Here is a 19756-nt window from a genome sequence, read left to right on the forward strand (position 1 = left end):
ATCTAATATAAATGGATGAATTATACGCCTTACATTCCATTCACTTCTCTTAAAAACAACCGGTAAGTGTATTTCGGAGCATTGAACAGAATGCTCTGCCTTTCCCTTATCTTAGCGTCAGTCCTGGGAGCAGAGCACTCCCGCCTCGCTCTGTCCGTGGTCCTCGTTCAGTAGTAACGGCAGCATCCGTATGTTTACCTTCCGTGTGCAAACACCCATTACATCTAGATTTTGTTCAGGACATTTTTCTCTCTCCCTAGGATCATAAAAGGGAGTTGTTTTCCTGTGCCTATCCCACAAATGTTTTGGAAAGATTAAAATGTCAAAGGCCGAGGGAACAAAAGTCACTTGGAGCAAACAATCTTGTATAATACCCTCCGCGTCATGAGACGTCCACGTGTTTATTCAGAATTAAGTGAAAATGGGACAGGTTGTAATGTTGCCTCTTTAAAGCTTTGATGCTGTTTTCAGGGCCCAAGAGTACACGTGATTTGAAATTATTTACTGTCCAAAACCCTGAATGCATCGTTCTTCAAAGCTTTCTGATACTGAAAAGCAATTTCATTACAACTTATCATAATATCTCTTCGGACGCCTATGTCTGTGCTTGCATATCTAAATTAAATATTTATGCACATGTATTTGGCATGTTTGAATAAGTTGCTTCCTAAGATAATCAACTGGGTAATAAAAGTAACAAAGTAAAAAGCAGAATAACAAAGAGCAAAGTAGATACACAGTTTCAAGGCTGGGTACCACAGACTGGGGTCCCCGGGACTTTTCTGGGCTGCCTGGTTCTTTGCCCACAGCTAAGCCACAGAGGGCAGGTCCTGTCCCTGCTGGTGGCCAGGGACCACGTGCAACACTTGGACGGACTGCAGAACTCAGTCCCTCCGAACGGACTGAGTGAGTCACAAAGCGCGTTCTTGGAAGCAAAAATGGCCACAGTTGTACTTAACAGACTTTCAAAACTGTGTATTTGTTTACACGTCAGTGCCCGTATTGTCCATTAACTAAGGCTTCTGGCAGATGATACACAATTGAGTTAATTATGGAACACAGAATTAAACTACGAAATGGCATAAATAACATGGCAAGACTGTAATCTGCCCGGGGAATCTTTTAAAAGGACAAACCTGATGGCAGGTTTTCATTGCACAGAGATATTTCAGTGCCTCTCTTTGCCTTTAGAAATCCCTTTACAACCGGAAACGCTTCTTTGGACCCCACCCCAGGACCTTTGACCCCATGCGTGGACCATCCCAGCAACTCACTGGGCTTTAACGACAATCTGGGCTAAGCGCGTGGCGTATCTCCCCTCGATGAACCTTCCTGGGAGCCGTGGACAGTATTGTCGTCCCGTTTTACAGAGGAGACTGAGGCAGAGAGATGAAATCAGGATTACATCAGGACCCTGTGCTAGCAACTGGGGTACATGGGATTCCAGCCAGTCTAGGGAAAGCCTGTGCCCTTAAAACCCTTTCCTCCGTTTTACAAAATGATGGGAACAGCGAAACAAATGAATAAAGCAGAAAATATGCAAAACCTAAGGCAGCTTAAACAATTTTTTAAATTATATAACTCACTAAAAAATATTTCTTGGTATCGTGAAAACAAAGACAATCTCATTTAAAATGGAGTCAGGAAGGCCCGAAGGGGGTGCGCTCACGCGTGCACCTCCAGCAGGAGGAAGGGAGGTGAGGGATATTTCCGCAAGGGAGGACATTTTTCATAAAGGAACTTTATGTCCTGCATTTAAGAAAAAGAACGGTGATCCCTCCCCACCCCAGCAGCAATGCGCTCACCGCCACAGCCTCGAACATCTGTTCTTCTCCCATGAACTTTGGTTCGAAACAGTCCTCCCCAGTTTCCTCCTAACACTTGGTGAAAGCGGACCTTCCCTTCGTCTCTCCAGCCTTGCCCGTGGCTCACTGCCTTGCGTGTCCCAAGTTGCCTCCTTCCGGTGGTCCCCCATCAACTCACTCTTTACTTAAATAAAATGATGTTGGCTCTGTTTAATGTGAACAGTGTGAAAGATTCAGAAACTCAGAAGCACATGAAGACGTGCGTCTACTGTCCCCCAGTATCATCGTCTCCGTTAAGAGTGACTGATACTGGGTGACATGGGCACACTTCCACTCCTTTCCACACACTCAGCCCCGCACTGAGCCACTGTGATGCCCACATACGCTGTGTGCGCACGTTGGTGTGCGTGTGCATGTGCGTGCGTGAGTGTGTGTGCGCGCACTGTGTGTGTGTGAATTCTCTATCTGGTTCCCTGAATTATTCATTGATGCTTATCTGGATTTTTACGCGTTCGTTCCTTCATACATTTCACGGTGTGTGAGATATCTGCTGAGCTAGTACCCCTCGGTGCCTCCCCAGCATTTATTTAGCTCATCTTCTGTATTTTCCCTTCGTGCGAACTTTAAAATGAGCTTGTCAGGTTCCATAAAAATATTCTTGGCATTTTGATGAGAATTACGCTAAACTCCTCAGTGTGGGGAGAAGCACCAGATGGCGTGTACCCCCTCGGAAACGCCGCCGTGCTCTCCATATATTTATGTGGTTTTGAGACGCTCAGATGAGGTGGCACCGTTGTGTCACGTGACCCATTAGTGACCCTCACCTGGCAAATTCGGTCGAGGGGCTTCCTCAGGACGCCTCTCTTCCCTCTGGAGGGCACAGCTCTCACTCTTGTCATGGGGCAGGATGGTCTTCTGGGGAGTCCCTGGACTATGTCCACCATTTCTCTGAAGATATTTTACTGCTGGGGTTATTTTTGACTGTATTGTTTGCTGGAAACTACAACCGCTTCAGCCAGGTCTTCAAAATCATTGGCCTAAGTCCTCCACATGCTCTCCTTGCTCTCTCCGAGACCCTGTGGCTCCCTCCTGGCCAACTTCCGCGACCATGAGCTGCCCCCGATTCCCCTGGACGTGGCTTGGCTCCCGAGCTGAAAGCGATCAGTTGACAGTACAGGCGTTGGCAGTGGGAACGTCTTGGATGACCAAATGCCGGCACTCCTTTGACAACTCCACGTGCTGTCCATTCTGCCCCTCTGGGAGGAAGCCGTGGGAGAAGGTGAGCCCCACCTGGGAGAGGACGAGCCGAGCCCCACCCAGGCACAGGTGAGCCTCCCAGGAGCAGGTGAGCCCCCCAAAATACTACAGGAGCACCCCCTTGATCCTTCTTGGGACTAGCTCCCAGACCCTAAACAGCCTATGTGTGTCCCTTTCCAACTCACTATCTCCCTGACAGCTCAGAGGCAAAGCCAACCATCTGTCACTCCCGGGCTGTCCCCTACCTCACATCCGGCAGTGATGAGCACTGGGCTCAGCTGTGATCGGCGAAGAAATGTCGGCGCGTACAGAAGAGCACGGTTGAGCCCAGGGCCGAGGGTCTCCGGCATAAATCCACGGAGCCAATGACCCAAATAACGGCGGGGGTTTCCATCTACCCTAATACACTGATGCTGGTTACGCTGAGCTCCGATCACCTCTTAATCCCACAGCCACCATACAGTGCGATGCTATTTTAGCTCCAACTTATGGCTGAAGAAACACAAGCTCAGAGAGGTTAAAGAATTTGCTAGGGCCACACAGCTAATGAAGACCAAGCCAGCAGTCTAACCATTGGAAAAAACTAATTCCTGACTCTGGATTCAAAACCAAGAGCCCAGAAGTTAAAAAGTAAAATCTAAAGTCTATGGATGAAGGCTCTCATTCACGAACTCCTCATTCCTCTGTATCAGGAACATAGAGAAAGTGAACGTTATGTCGTGAATAACACCGGGCATTTTAGCATTTTGGAAGTTCTGAGGGTTTTGGGGGGAGGCGCTTCTTGATGTCGGTTCCTGGTGGAACAGAGTGTACAGGAGCTTCCAAGGCTTTCATTCTGCAAGATAGCACTGTGAATTCTGTATGTACGTCTCCGCAAATAAACAAATACATAAAACAGAAAAAAATCTGTAGTGGCTCTGAAGTTCTGAACATGGCATTTTATTTGTTTTCCAGGTTTGACCCAGGGAGAGATTTCAGATTCTGTCCCGTGGAGAAGCGAGCTGTAGGGACAGATCAGGTGTGCCGGTGCGGACCGTGGCTTGGTCTCAGCCGGGCCGGAGGACACGTCCCATGAAGACTCGTGAGGGGCCGCGCCTGACCTCGGGGCCCCTCCTCCCCACCCCCAGCACGTGCCCGCCCAGGGATGAGGTTTCCAAACTGAGCCAGGGAGGGAATTAAGAACGTGGGCTGTGGCACCTGGCCACCTCGGTCGGTGCGGGGCAACCTTCTAGATATACGGCTGATCCTGTCTGCACCTCTGGAAAGTGGCGGAGGGGGATGCTGATGTCTTCCTCACAGGACGGCCACGGGAATTCGGGCCATTGGGAGGCAGGTGGCGGTAGGACCCCGTGGCCAACATGCGGCAGGTACTTCATTTCTGGGGGCCGTGATCGACCTCTAATCATCACTCATCAGGTGGAAATAGGGAAGCTAGAGGGACCGAGCACCCCAAAGACCTGGGCGGGGTCTTCCATCCCAGGCCGGCACCGGGTTCCCTAGCTGGTAGGGACAAATGGAGGCTGGGCACCCAGTGCAGACGCTCTTAAATGAAAGGGGGTGTTACCGCCCGCTATTACGGAGAGCAAGAAAGATGCCCACATTCCGACAGGCGTAAAGGTCCAGAGCCCCAGGCTTTCACCGAAGCCTCTGTCTCCAGGCTGACTTCACCTTCAGGAAGGACCGCAGCCCCCTGCTCCCCCACCTCAGGTGTGAGCCCCCGCTTCCTCTCTCCCCAGGGCAGCTGGAAAGGTCCCGGGAAGGTCACAGCGGGCCGCACACATCCCACATGCACCTCTGGGCTGGATCCTATTTACCAGGAGAAGGAGAGGTAGAGTAGAGGGAACGAAACAGTAGCTACCCTTCAAATACCTTCATAAAACACAGTTCCACGTGGCACATCAGCGGGCATCTGAGTCTACAAAAACCCTTGGAAAGAATTCCAATAATTATGGCCATAAATTTTAAAAACTCTCTGCCGACTCTGAAAAGACTTGCCTGTCAGTTCCTCAGAAAGTCATTTTCTCGTGAGTTACAGCACCATCGTTGGGAAGGGGAAAATAAAGAATAAGGAGTATGTAAAATGACAGTGGATGGAAACAGGTCTGTAAAGATAGCTCCGGAGAGGTATGGCTTGGAATTTAGAAGCTGCCGGATGGCTCCTGTCACAGTTGGGTTTCTTGTTTGGTTTGGTTTTGGTTTTTTTTCTTTCTTCTTTTTTTTTTTTTTTTTAAGATGCTGTGTCCAGCTGAGGTTTCATCCCTCCAAGATCAGCTTAGCTGAAGTGCTCGCTGCATGTAGAATTGACTTTCGCTCCTACCGAGAAACGCTGATGAGCCCTTCTCGAGAATGCCATGAAACGGCCGAGAGGAAGAGCCACGCTGGGCAAACGAGGCTTGTCCGCAAGTCCCTGGAGTCTGTGGCAGGGGATGGCCGGCGCCCCAGGCAGGAAGCAGCCCTCAGGAGACACTAATTAACGGTGACAACCGTGATGGCAGGCTTTTTTTTTTCCCCCAGAATCTATCTGGAGACGCAAAGGGGAGCCCAGGACTCAGAAAAGTGTCTGTAATACATTTTAAGAGGCAATGCCGCAAGGGTGTGAGCTGCTATGGCTTTTTAGTCTTCAGTTGTTACAAACTGGACTCGACTTCCACTCAGGCACGAGAGCAGCAAGGTCGGAGTAAGTCACTGGGATTCCGGCAAACAACTCCACGGTGTGGGCAGCCAAGGGCTGCCGAAGGAGCTGGCTTGGAAGGCTTTTAACATCTTAAACCCTTTCAAGGAAGTTCACGTCCAGTGATCATTAGACATGTTTTGTGATTTTTAGAACATACTGTCCTGTGAATTTTATCTAAAGAGGGGCTAATACGGGCACCTGGGTAGCTCAGTAGGTTGGACATCTGTTTTCGGTTCAGGTTGTGATCCAGGGTTCTGGGATGGAGTCCCACGTCGGGTTCCCTGCTTGTCGGGAGGTCTGCCTCTCTGTCTCCCTCTGCCTGCTGCTCTGCCTACTTGTGCTCTCTACACCTCTGTCCAATAAATAAATAAAATCATTACTTAAAAAGTTGCTTATTAATACCAATTATACTGTCTGGCGTTAGACGGGAGTCATTTGTGAACATCTGTCTGACGCAGGGCTCGAGGTCACAACGCAATGACGAGCGACGCTAGATGACAGCCAGCTGGTGGTTCATTTGCTGCTTGTGATACTCTCTTGTTTGAAAGCCGTCCCCCGCTAGGAGCGTCGTAGCTCTGTCGCGAGAAGGGTCTGTGCTGCCAGGGAGAAGCAGGGGCCAGGCCTGGCGTCAAGCACCTTGGAATGTTTCTTCTTAGTTCCTTTCACAAACCCTAACCTCTTGTGATCGGCCTTCGTTGACTGGTCCATTATGATAAAGACAAAAACGCGAAGGCTGTATTTATTGACAGGACAGAGTATGTTGTCTTTATCTGCCTGTAGTTCAAATGCAAAAAGACATTTTTGAAAAATCTTCACCTTTGGGGAATCCATTCTATGTCTCCTGTCATCACGGCCAGATTCTGATTTCCCAGCCCCTCGGGAAATCTCGCTGCTGGAGGGAAGGTCGGAAGCCCTGTATCTTCCTGGACTCCCATGGCTCTCACAGAGGTGACAATGGCTCCTCAGGGTGCGGATGCAAGTGTGGCTTCAATGAGGCCGTACTTTTACACCGAGCCAATGACACGGAGGGAATACCACCACACACGCGTGGTGCAGACCCGCCAGTCGGTGAAGTGGGTACCGTGTCCACAACAGGTGGGCTCATGAGAATCAGATCATAAGATGACTTTGTTGGTTGAAGGTCAGGGGGAGGGGGTCCTCGGAAGCTGGACGCACAACACAGCATCAGGCGTCCCGACGCTTATCAAAGTGCTAACAGGCGTGGCCAGTGACCAACGGAGAGGAAGACTCCTCGAACACACCTGGCCAGAGGGCAAATCCGTCGCCGTCACTGGTCTTGATGCTCCTCACTCAGGTCCTTGGATGTCTCCTAAATGGATACAGGCTTTGTGCCTTTCAATTCTTCACATGAAAAAAACACTGGAGGGAAAAAAAGGTTGTTTTGAGAATTTATGAATTTGTGAGATTTTAGTGCTGAGAAATAATTTGACTGACTTTTTAAAAATCTGAATTATTAACTCATGTCTTGAAACAGTCTGTCGTTTTAGCCTCAGGAACAATGACAGCTGGTAATCATCCTGAATAACGTGACGCCCAAGCACTGTGATATAAGACTTCATTCTAAAATAAAAGAAAAAAGTAATTGTATGGTGACAAAAACTGCCATAAATTCAGCAAGACATTAACTAGGTTGTACTAGCATTTCTGGAAAAAAATGGGACACAATATATGAAAATGTTAGATATAGAATCTTCAGACAAGGCTTACTTCGATTTCATGGGGGCCAATGGACATTTTGATCATTTTTCTGAACACCCCCGGGGTCTGTGGTTCACATGTAGGGAGTCTTGTTTTGGGGGGAGGAGGAGGTCATTGTTCTCAGGAAACATCATCAACTCTGATGGTTTCATGCATACACCTTGCAGTTTGGCTTTCAGCATATTTAAGAATAAAGGGGAAGTTTTTGGCATTCAGTTTTCGCAGGACAGAATTTGCATGTTTTCCTCGATGGAAGCTGACAAGGGTAGGAGAGAATGAGAGGAAAAGAAACAGAAATCTCTTCTTGCACATGAGCTCCCCATGGACATGTGAGAGTCAGAAGATCCGCTTCTCACCGAGCACAGAGCTCCATCACGGTTTCCTTCTCCCATGGGAATGAGACGTGGTCACGTGGCCGCACTTTAGAGAATGCAGTGTGAGTGGAGCTGCTGTGTGCTCCTTGCGGGTCTGGCGTCCTAACGCTTGCCATGCGGAATTCTCCGCGCCTCTTCCCTTCCACCTGGCTGGAACAGAGACAGTGTGGGGTGTGACCTTGAGAACCACTCCCTAAAAACCAGCAGTGCCGTCAGTGGAATGAGCCTGGGTCCCTGAAGGACCACCTAGAGGGGGTCTACTGACCAGTCAAGAGCACCAACTCGGTGATTGACTGAGAAGTAGGCTTTTATAATAAAACATTCATTACATGTTCTGAATTGTGTTATGACTGTGACCTTGACTGACACAGTATGGGATAAATGTCGATAAATGTTGAATTACCCTTAGCCAGAGGCAAAACTAGTGTTGTGATGATTCTGTGAGGTAGACCAGGAAATGGAGAGCAGAACCTAATTCCTGCTGCATATTTCAGGCAAAACTTGCACATTCCTTAGGTACCACTGTATATCTCCCACATGAGCTGGAGCACACTTGAGAAGCTCTTGATCGAGTTTGATGCTCACACCTTCTTCACTGAAAGCAGATCTCCTATGTCCTGCCATTTATTAACTGCTCCCCAGTGCCAGTCTCCCCTGCCCATTCCCCGGTCGTGTTCCCACTGGAGCAGCATTCCATGGGAAGCTGGATAAAACACTGTCTCAGCCGCTGTATTTGGTGGAATGTGCTCTGAGGTTCCTAATTCTGTACGAATACAGATGTGAATTTTATAATGTCTGTTTAGGGTTATCAACAGCTTAGGGAAAGTATCAGGAGATCAGTGAAAAACACATTTCCCCAAATGAATTTGTTTTATTTTTAGTAATAACAGACCATCACAGATTGAGTCATCTAAACTACTCCAGAGAAGTCAATTGTCGTTTTATTTGCTGTGGTTTTTTTAATCTTAAAAATGTTCAGACAACATCTCTAAAGTCTGGGAATAAATATTTGCAAAACACACATCTGACAAAGGCACATCCACATATACAAAGAACTCTTAAAACTCAGCAGGAAGGAAACAGACCACCCAATGTTATAAGGGGCCAAAGACCTCAACAGACACCTCACCAAAGAAGATACACAGATGACAAATAAGCGGAGGAAAATGTGCTCCACATCTTACGTCGTCAGGGACTGCAAATTCAAACAGCAGTGAGACACCACTACAGGTCCTTCAGAACGGCCAACACCTAGAACAGTGACAGCACCAAATGTTGGTAAGGAAATGCAGCGGGAAGGAGTGTCACGCCTTGCTTGTAGTTACAGCCACTCCAGAAGACAGCTGGGTGGTTTACAAAATTAAATGTAGGCTTCCCAGAGGATGGCCATCCCGCTCCTTGCAATTCACCCAAAGAAGTTGAAGACCTAAGTCCACGCAAACCTCACTTAGATGTTCCAACAGTTTTATTTATAATGGCCAATATCTGGAAACAAACATTATGTCCTTCCATAGATAAATAAGTAGTGTTTCAGTGGATAAATTAGGTGCAGTACCTTTAGACGATGGAGTGTTATTTAGTATTATTAGTATTATTTATTTATTTAATAAGCTATTATTAACGCATTACCAAGCTTTAAGAAGACACAGAGAAAACTTAATGCATATCACACAGTGAAAGAAGCTGGTCCTACCGGGTGATTCCAACACTATTACATTCCGCAAGTGGCAAAACCAATGGAGAGAATGAAAGTAAGTAACCGTGAAGGTGGGAAAGGAAATGGGCCCAGGGAGGTTTTTAAAGCAGTGAAAATATGGCACCTGCTACCATGACAGATACAGGTCATACACATGTCCAAACCCCCAGAATGTGCTACACCAAGAGTGAATCCGGATGCAAAGGAAGACTTGGGGAGATGATTACTTATCAATGGAGGTACATACTTGGTTAAAAAAAAAAAAAAGAACCCATGTATCATCCTGTTTAATGTGTTAATAATGGGGACACAAGTGATGTGTGAAATGGTGGGTACATGGAAAATTTGTCCCTTCCTCTCGACTTTGCTAAAATGATTCAGGGAGGCTCTGTGGATCTACTGGCAAGGAAGAAATGGCACCCCCATTAGGTGGGATAGGGCTATACCCCAACACTGGCAACTACCAGGTGCTGTTGCTACAGCCAAGCCAGAAGGGGCCAGGTGGGGACCTGTACCAGCACCCAGAGAGAGAGAAAGCCTTGTGGGAGACTGGCCTGGCAGGAGGGTTCCATTCCTCACGGTGCTAATGAGCTCAGTGTCCCTGAGGGAAGGAAGGAAGCACCCCAGCTTACTTTTCCCCCTGCCCTCATCCCTGGTCGATCTCCATTGGCCCAAATCAGCTTGAGTTCTAAGAGACTCGGGAAAGATCGAGACACTGAGGGTAGGGTCCGGCAGAACAAACAAAAGACGCGGAACTCGCTTCCTCACTGGGTCACTGCTCCAGAAGTGAGACCACCATCTCTGTAGCCCAGCTACTTCCAGCTTCATTTCCCCAACCCGACCAAATAGTGATTTTCTCCTATAAAAATGGGGATGAAAAATACACTTACCTCAAGAGTTCACTCTGAGTACACGCATAGTGCCTGGCACACACTTTGCTTTCACTGAATGTTGGTTATTCTTTTTATTACCACGCCAATCTTTACAACCGTATTTTTGTTCGTGGTTGCAATTATAAAGGCGACCAAAACACCTTTTGAGAACAATCCGAATGTCCGGCAGTATGGGTTTCCAGATTCCCGCCTTCATACATAAGCGTCGGGAAAAGGCATGTTTTGAGTGCCAAATGTTAAAATATAATAGAAAGCAGCAACTGCGAATCCATACTCTTGTATTCCCTTGGATATGGGTAAGATTTCTGTCTCCCGGTCTCATCCTCTTTGACAATTTTTTCAAAGCTGCAAGTATTCGAGTTTCTTATAAATCACACTTTTCATTTCCTGCCCTTACGTGAAGATAGGAAGTGGTGTGGGAACTCACAAAAAATCAGACAGAACATCTGACATCTGTCTAGTTATTGAGCTATTGTTTTACCAAATCTCTATTCGATGTAGCTTTGACCTCCGTGCAACTTCCAGCTGGCTCCGGAATTCGTAGGAATTTCATGCAAGGAGGGTAAGAAATTCCAGAGATAAAGACCACTCCAGAAGCTGCCTCATCGGCAGCCCTTAAGGCTTTACTGTGAGCCTGGAGGTCTCAGGATATTGGAATAAGATTCTAGTTTCTCTGGGAACTGTGAATGTAGCTATTGTATTGAATCGAGTGACAGACATCATTGTTCTAGATTTGTTGGCACCTTTTGAAGTCAAGTATGTGATGGCTGCTTGTTCTGTCGTCAAATGAAGCAGATGATAATTACAATAGGAGAGTCTTCAAGTTACCTTGGGGAATTGAGAACACAGCCAACGGCGCCCCTGTTTCTCATGAATCTATCTCGTCTCTGCAACCAGAAGACAGAGCGGACGATGGGCAGAACAGGCCTGCCATTACTGGGAGGTCCCCAAGACGAATTTCTGCCCTGTATATTTTTATCCTAAAATGTAAATTGTACATTTCACTGTGATCTAGACAGTGACATTGGTGACAGCCGGCCACATCCACACACCAGCAGAAGAAATAATGCTCAGTCTGCAGAGTACAGCAGAGGGTTCTGCACCATAAGATTCTGTGTGGTCAGACGCTGACATCGTAAAGGCCGTCGGCTTACAAACACCGGGGAAGTACACAGTTATGATCTACAAGAGAAGCCGTTAAAAACAAAATTAACCTCGACAGAGGACTCTGCTATTTTGATCATACATTATGTATCCGGCCTTTGACCTCCTCGGGAATGGGGTCCTAGTGAGTGTGTGCAAGACAGACATGCATGGGGAAAAGCAGGCACCCAAAGCCACAAGCTCCAGGGGTCAGCAAGGCCAGCAGGTGAGGCAACGAGAACGGGAGTGACCAGGTCAAACTGATGATGGAGGCAGAGCTCAGAGAAGAATCCAGAAAAGATGCGATTTGGGAAATGGATTTCTGTGGGTAGTCCCAGAACCGAACCCCCACACCACCCCCAATGTCTAAAATGCGGAAGTCATTGGGGCACCTGGGGGGCTCAGTGGGTTAAGCCTCTGCCTTCGGCTCGGGTCATGATCTCAGGGTCCTGGGATTGAGCCCCACATCAGGCTCTCTGCCCAGAAGGGAGCCTGCTTCCCTCTCTCTCTCTGCCTGCCTCTCTGCTTACTTGTGATCCCTCTCTCTCTGTCAATAGATAAATAAAATCTTAAAAAAAAAATAAAATAAAATGTGGAAGTCCTTGGGAGGAGCTCAGGTAAAGCAGTTGAGTTTGATGGGGAGAGACATACTCTCGGATGCCCCGAATACCAAGGTAAACTCAACTTTACCAACACTACCTACCAAGTGTTTTTTAACAAGAGCTAGGAAGCCCAGCGAGGGTGAGTGTTCGTTCTTATGAACACTTCATTATTAGATACAGGCTACATACTATGTTTAAGACGTTCATACGAATTATCTGATTTCACCCTCAAACACGTAGATTGAACATGCAGTAAGTCTCTACCATTATTATTTTTACTCCCAATTTTTCTTTTACTGACACCTGTGTAAGCAAGGGGTGAAGAGTGAGGGGGTGGTTTAGTAAAGAATTTCAGACTAGAAAACAGGAATGGGCCCGAGGCACTCGCTCTGGATTCTGGCACTGGGCTCAGCCAATTTCTGTTGCAGCCATGAGGGAAATCTTCTGTAAATGTCAGCTCAGCCAGGAAAATTTATTTTTGCCCTGCACTGTGATTATGCTGAATCTCCTGTTGATTTCAAGAGCTTTGAGTGTCTGGTTTTTCCAAAGTAAAGCAATCTTGACCTGAGGCTCTGACTCATTTAAATATACCTGTCATGTACAAAGCCTATGCATGTATTAGGGAAATATTTCTTGCTTACAACATCTAAGAAAAGGGGGGCATCTACAACATCCAAAGAAAATATGTATTTGCTCTTATATGAAAGAAAAATGAGTTTAAGAGTCTCCTTTTTCTTCATCATCTGTTCCCTTTCTACTATCTGTCCCAGCGATGGGACTATGCTGCCTTTTCTTTTCTTTTTTTTTTTTTTTTTTGTGATTTATGCTCTAAGTATAGCTTGTGTTACCCTGGATAACAGAATAAATTAATAATAATATTATCGCTTCAAAGAATAAACGTGTCTTCAAATGATCGGGTCTTCCTCACTGTAGAAAATTTAATGGAGAAACAGAACAAAAAATCATTAAATCAGTAAATCCCAGAAGCTACCTCACGAAACAGTGCCCTGCCAACACAACTTTTCACCTGACCCTGAGCCAAAAAATTTAAACAGAGAACAAGTTTCCTTTTAAAAAGCCATTGTTTTTCTGAAAATAAATAAATTGGGAAAAAAAAAAAGCCACTGTTTAAATGATATGTGGCAGTGGAAACCCTGGGACTTGTAAATAACAACGCAGCCGGAAACCACCTTCATGATGACCTTGTTGAATATTCAGGAAAATGTCAAAATGTTTATCACCTGATAGCATTAAAAAATATATTTCTCGAGGCACCTGGGTGGCTCAGTGGGTTAAAGACTCTGCCTTCGGCTCGGGTCATGATTGGGCTCTCTGCTCAGCGGGGAGCCTGCTTCCTCTTCTCTCTCTGCCTGTCTCTCCCTACTTGTGATCTCTGTTTGTCAAATAAACAAATAAAATCTTTAAAAAATATATATTTCTCACAGCTGAGTCACTCTGGGGGGTGGGGGGATGTTACAAGTTCAATAACACCACTTCTGTCCACTTGCTTGCAGCATTTTGTGTGGAAGAAGTCCTGAAAACTGGTTAGATCTCGATAAACATAACTGTTCTTCCTATTTTGTTTTAAATGTACAACTGGATCTCCTAATTCTAACCATCTCTTGAGTGAACTTGCCTTGAATAGTCTATGTATCATGACAGTGACCTGCAGCAAGGTCGTGGAGCTTTAGTCCCATCAAAGGGAACCTTTACAGCTTGATATCTCATACGAGTGGCTGGAGGAGAGTTTGAAGGTTTCAAGCCATGTGTCAGCTGACCGCCAGTACCACATTCTGCATATGCCTAATCTGGAGGAACCCCTAATCTTGGATTTACAGCTCAGAGCCACAGTGTCAAATTGTTGCTCTAAGCTTACATCATAAACACAAGAGTCTCAAGCCAGGTGGAGGCGGAGGCATCATTCCGAGTGAAAGCGTTTTTGTAGACCAACTATCACCAAGATGGCAGCAGTGGACCTCTATGCATCCTGCCACCACCACCAGGATTTCCTGGCCAATTTATGGAGAGTGCTGGTCTGTAGAGAATGTCTCATCGGAGGAATGAAGAACTGATGGCTCAGGGACGTTGGCTTTTTGGACTGAGACCTCCAGCCCAAAAGCCTCACAGTGTGCTGAAACTCTGAGCCATGAAGAATGCCTTTTTCCAATGGGTATGCCAATGGTTGACTTTGTGAAACAAACAATGTGGTAGAAAATAATTGGTTCTAGGAGGGCTTAAGTGCCATGCTTTCTGGGATGGGGCATCTCACAGCTGCCCATGTCTTCGATTGTACGAAGCCAAGAGGACTGGACATGGAAGACTATGAAGGTAATGTCTTCATCTGATCTTATTTTAGAGGGCATAACTTCTCAGAAAATTCATCAACAAAAGATATTAGAAGTTAAAATTTTGGGGTTTGGAATTCCGGAAATAAAATTCTTCATAGATGGGCTAAATTTAAAAAAAATCAGTTACAATTTCCTTTGAGAGCCAGAACTTGGAAAAAAAATACACTGCTTTTGATTATTTCATTGCATTATTCAGAGATGCTAGCCCGCTGAGTAAGACATGAATAAAAAATAACAGGTGCAAGCATGGGATTGGGAGGAGTGACCAATGCTTATTAGTGGATGACATCATTTTACACATAGTTGCTCTGAAGTAATCTATGGAGAAGTCATGGGAATTAACCAAAAAAGCAGCTTCTTTATGTTGCTAAATATAAACTCAATGTACAAAACCCAATTGTATTTTTATATGCCAACAACAAAGAACTAAAAAATGATATTTAAAAAATAGATTTTGTAAGAGTGTAACAAAGCCAAGTATCCAGGAATTTATCTAAGAAATCACAGACCAGACCTACATAGTGAGAATTCTAACCATACTGAGAAATAGTAAAAGACAAAATACAGGGGAAGGTGTAAGTTCAAGGACCGGAACGCTCGCAATTTTTAATAAATCCCTTTCCACCAAAACATACTGCCGATGAAAAACCCTGACGTCTGTGTGGAATTTGGTGAGCCAGTTTTTAAAATGTGTAAGTGGAAATACAAATGACCAAGTACAGTCAAGATATGCTTGATGAAGACGTACTGGGAGACTTGTTCTAACAGATACTGAAATTTATCGTAAAGCTGGAGTAATTGGGGGTGTGCAGTCCTTGTGCCAGGAGAATCAAATACACCAACCAAGGCCAGCTTCATGGAGACAGAGTTTCCCCTTCAATGGTATTTCCCACTATTCCTATTGGTAAAGTGGGAACAGCACCGTCTTTTCATTTAATGGTGCTGGGACAACTCTCTCTGTCGAGGGAGACTCAGTGACTCAGACCTGAACAGAGTTGAGTCCATGGGAAATCGATGGCAGGTGGATGAAGGGCATGAAATAAATCACTACAAACTGCGGTGCTTTAGAACAGAGTTCATCTTCATGACCTCAAGGCAGGCATGTCTTTCTTCAGTAAGGCACAGAACCCCCGGCGCTGAACTTCTGTGCGTTTGTTTGTGTGTGTGTGAAAGCTGAAGCCACGTGATCACATACCCTGCAGGTAGCAATTTACGGAAGACTCTTACGAAATGCCAATGGCCCAATGAAACGAATCATGACAGTTCAAGAATGGTGAGAGGAGGTACAGAAACCCACAGAAAGAAATGCAGCTTGCAGGTCCGAAGAAGACCTGTTTATAGGTTAAACCTGTTTGTTTAGTTTGAACAAAAAATTTTTAAAAATTTTCAAGGATTCTGAAAAAAAAAAAAAAAAGCAAATACATATGTTCTGGTAAATGTTTATAAGTACCGTAAAATAAGAAAACAAAAAACGGAAGTGATCAATGGACTAAAGAGTCATGTGATAAAAATTATTATCAAGAACTGCTTCTTTGAAAATATCTACAAATCAGACAAAACCCTAGCAAGATAAAACCAGGTAACCCCTCTTCTGTACAACTTGTTCCGGGGAAAGAGAAAGAAGGGTCAGTTGCCGCAGGAGTTTTAACACCAGTGTAACAAGAGAAGACCTTTGGACAGATCATGGCGATCAGCCTTACTTCTCTGATTCTGCCTGGGAGACTTTGATGAAATTTATAGTTGCCATCAAAAGCCACACATTTTCATTAGGAATTTAATGGAAAACCTTTCAATAATGGGAAGGCTAATGACATAGATGTTTTAAAAATATAATTCACCGGGGTGCCTGGGTGGCTCAGTGCGTTAAAGCCTCTGCTTTCAGCTCAGGTCAAGATCCCAGGGTCCTCGGATCCAGCCCCGCATCGGGCTCTCTGCTCAGCGGGGAGCCTGCTTCCTCCTCTCTCTCTGCCTGCCTCTCTACCTGCTTGTGATCTCTGTCAAATTAATTTTAAAAAATATATATATATATAAAATTCACCAAACATGACATTATACCATCTTATGCAGATAAAGGAAAGCATTAAAGCATTTTTTTTAAAAAAAAAAGGTTTTATTTATTTGTGAGAGTGTGTGCACATGTGCACATGCCCCTGAAGGGGTGGAGGGAGAGGCAGGGGTGGGGGAGATGGGTTGAGGGAGCGGGCGAAGCAGAGCCCCCATTGTGTAAGAAGCCCATAACAGGGCTTGATCCCAGGACCCCGAGATCATGACCTGACCCGAAAGCAGGTGCTTTACCCACTGAGCCACCCAGGCAACCCATTAAAGCATTCTTCTGAGCCTTTTCTTTGACTGCAGTGAGAATGCGAGGACGGGGGGCGGAGGTCCTTTCTCGTCGTATCTATAATGACTCTGTGACAATGAAATTGGATCCTTGCAAGTTTTTCTAGTCATTCTGTAACACCAGTTTTTTAAAGAAAACCTAAAGATTTCATTGTTAAGTCATAGTTTGTTATGTTTATCAAAATTCCTTTGGTTACTTTATTTACTAAAAAATTAAACATTAAATATCAAATCGAGTTGTTCATCTATATTCAACACTACGATGATTTCCTCTGTCAAGTCTCAATGCTTTTATCTTACAACGTCACGAATGTGTAAGCAGATGGGTTTAACCGTGAACTCAAGGAATTCATGGTGTTGAGCTGTAGCTGAGACCAGGATTTCTTCACATGCTTCAAATAAAACATTGCAACCAATTGAATGCACAAATGCATGTGAGAAACCAACCATCTTTTATGAAGCTCAACATTAAAGATATTCTCAAAAATGAAAAACAAAATAAAACAAGTGGAAAACTATGCCATTCCTGCTTATCACTGATTTTTTAAAAAAATATGGTTATCTTTTATAAAAAATATTATATATCACAAAATATATATGTTAAACAGTAATGAGTTTCTATTGTCATAAATTAATAGTTTTCAACGCTCTCACTTTAAGTTTCTAATACGGATACCTACGTAGTACAACGGTAACGAGAAGCTCTTTGGACTCTTCATTTTGAAGGGTGTAAAGACATCTGGAGAGCAAACCCTTCGAGACCCCTTGAACTAGAGATACACTGAGTGATAGGCTACGTATTTAAAGCAGAATTATAAAAGGAAGAAACCACCCCTGAAATGGACAAAATTTAAAATGCATCTGTAATCCAGTAATATATTTTGCACAGTACGCATATTGGAGGGTCATGTCAAACCTAGGAAACCGGGTGACTCTTAAAGTCACAGGTGCCAGGAGCGTGGGTGGTGGTGGAGGGGCAGGGAAAGGGGATTAAAAGGGAATTAAGACCATGGAACACTTGTGGTCCTTTTGTCGTGCCTGCACACAGACCTACAAGGAGATCCTCAGCCGAATGAAGAAACGGGAAGGAATCAGGAAATACAGAGCTTTTATTTCCTGTTTAGGAGTGGTCAACCTTCAATCAATTCAGCCTTTTCTGGGATCCATGAGGGCTAGTGTCATTGGCTTAGAACCCCTTGTCAGCTCTGCAGATGCGCCTTCCTAAATTTCCCCGGCTGTCCGTGGCGGCTGCTCTGTCCTCTCTGCCAGGTGCGTCTACTCTTACCGTGTCCTTCAGTAGGCAATCTAGATGCTTTATCTTCTCGGAGTTTTGTCACCACATAAGGATAAACTCCCTGGGGTTACTAAAACATCACGCAATGACTAACTACATTGGTATGACTCAGAAAGTCCTTGACAATCTTGAACTGTAATTCAAGAGGAAAAGTAAATTCCAACACCTTGAATTCTAAAATCGGTCCAGAAAATGAAACAAAACAAACCACCACCCCCTGCCATGGAAGTCTTTCACGTGATTCTGTATAGAGATCTCTGAATCTCTGTGGCTTGTTCCAATAATGGATATATGGTGTCGATAAGACGAATCGATTACCTATCAACTTGTAACAACAAGGGTAGGTTTTTGAGAGGATCCAGTAAATAGTTTGCTTCTACATCTGAGAAGAACACTACGTCTCATGAGAGCCAAACGGCAGAGCCGGCGGATGGAGCACAAGTCATCTCCATGTTGGCGCTGATCCCGTTGGGAAGGAGGACCGCTCAGCCAAAGACCAATGGGCCTGTCAATTCACTCCCCAAGGCAGAGCGTGGGACCGTGCCCCAGAAAGAGACGTCCAGTCACGAGGAGACACACACCTACTCGTACCCCTTCCCATCATTAGAGGAGAAGCTCTCAACTCAGTACCTTGGACAGGTTAGCTCCATCTACGTGAGGGACTTGGAACAACATGTCGGGTGGTCTCCGCCTGCATCTCCCTCAGATTCCGAAGGGAGGATGGGACAGAAGACCAAAGTGTCCAAGGGAGGTTGCCCCCCAGGGACACTAGAAAAACACTGGCACTCTTCCAAAGGATTGGGACAGCAAATGACGATGACAGCAAATGCTCATTTACTGATCTCTCTGCCGGGAACGGTTTGAAGTCCATTAACACACCTTCACGGCCAATCCTCATTTCAACCTTATTTTCTTTTCCTTTACATACGGGAGAATGAAACCACGGAGAAGTCAAGTCACCTTCTGAAGGTCTGCGAGCTGCTAGATGGGGGATTCAGGCCTGGATTTCTAACCTCAAACTGCCTGAGCATCTCTGAATTGATAGGGTTTTAAAAAATACTTAACTCACAGCTAGGGATTAAATGTCGTTTTGAAATGTATTGGCAGTATTTTTTCTTTGATTCTACGATCACTACGGTAGCTGAAATGGGCACAGGTCGTAAAGAGTGAACACTGTCTGAATCGTATCGTGGAGGACACGGTATTAACTTTGCCTCGGTTCCCAACCCACAGCGATCTTGTTGCTTTTATGATAAAAATCAGAGTTCCTTTGGTTTCTTGTTTGTTCGTTTGTTTTTGTTTATTTATTTATTTATATTTTTTTTGGAGAGGGTGTAGAGTATTTTTTTAATCTTCATAGCCTTCCTTTTTTTAAAATTATTTTTTCAGTGTTCCAGAATTCCTTGTTTAGGCACCACACCCAGTGCTCCCCGCAATGCGTGTCCTCCATAACACCCACCACCAGGCACATCCAACACCCACCCCTCTCCAAAACCCTCAATCTGTTTCTCAGAAGCCACAGTCTCCCATGGCCCATCTCCCCCTTGGATTTCCCCCAACTCACTTCTCCATCTCCCAACTTCTTCCACGTTATTCCTTATGCTCCACAAG

Source organism: Neovison vison, chromosome 9 (assembly GCF_020171115.1).
Source record: "Neovison vison isolate M4711 chromosome 9, ASM_NN_V1, whole genome shotgun sequence".
NCBI lineage: Eukaryota > Metazoa > Chordata > Mammalia > Carnivora > Mustelidae > Neogale > Neogale vison.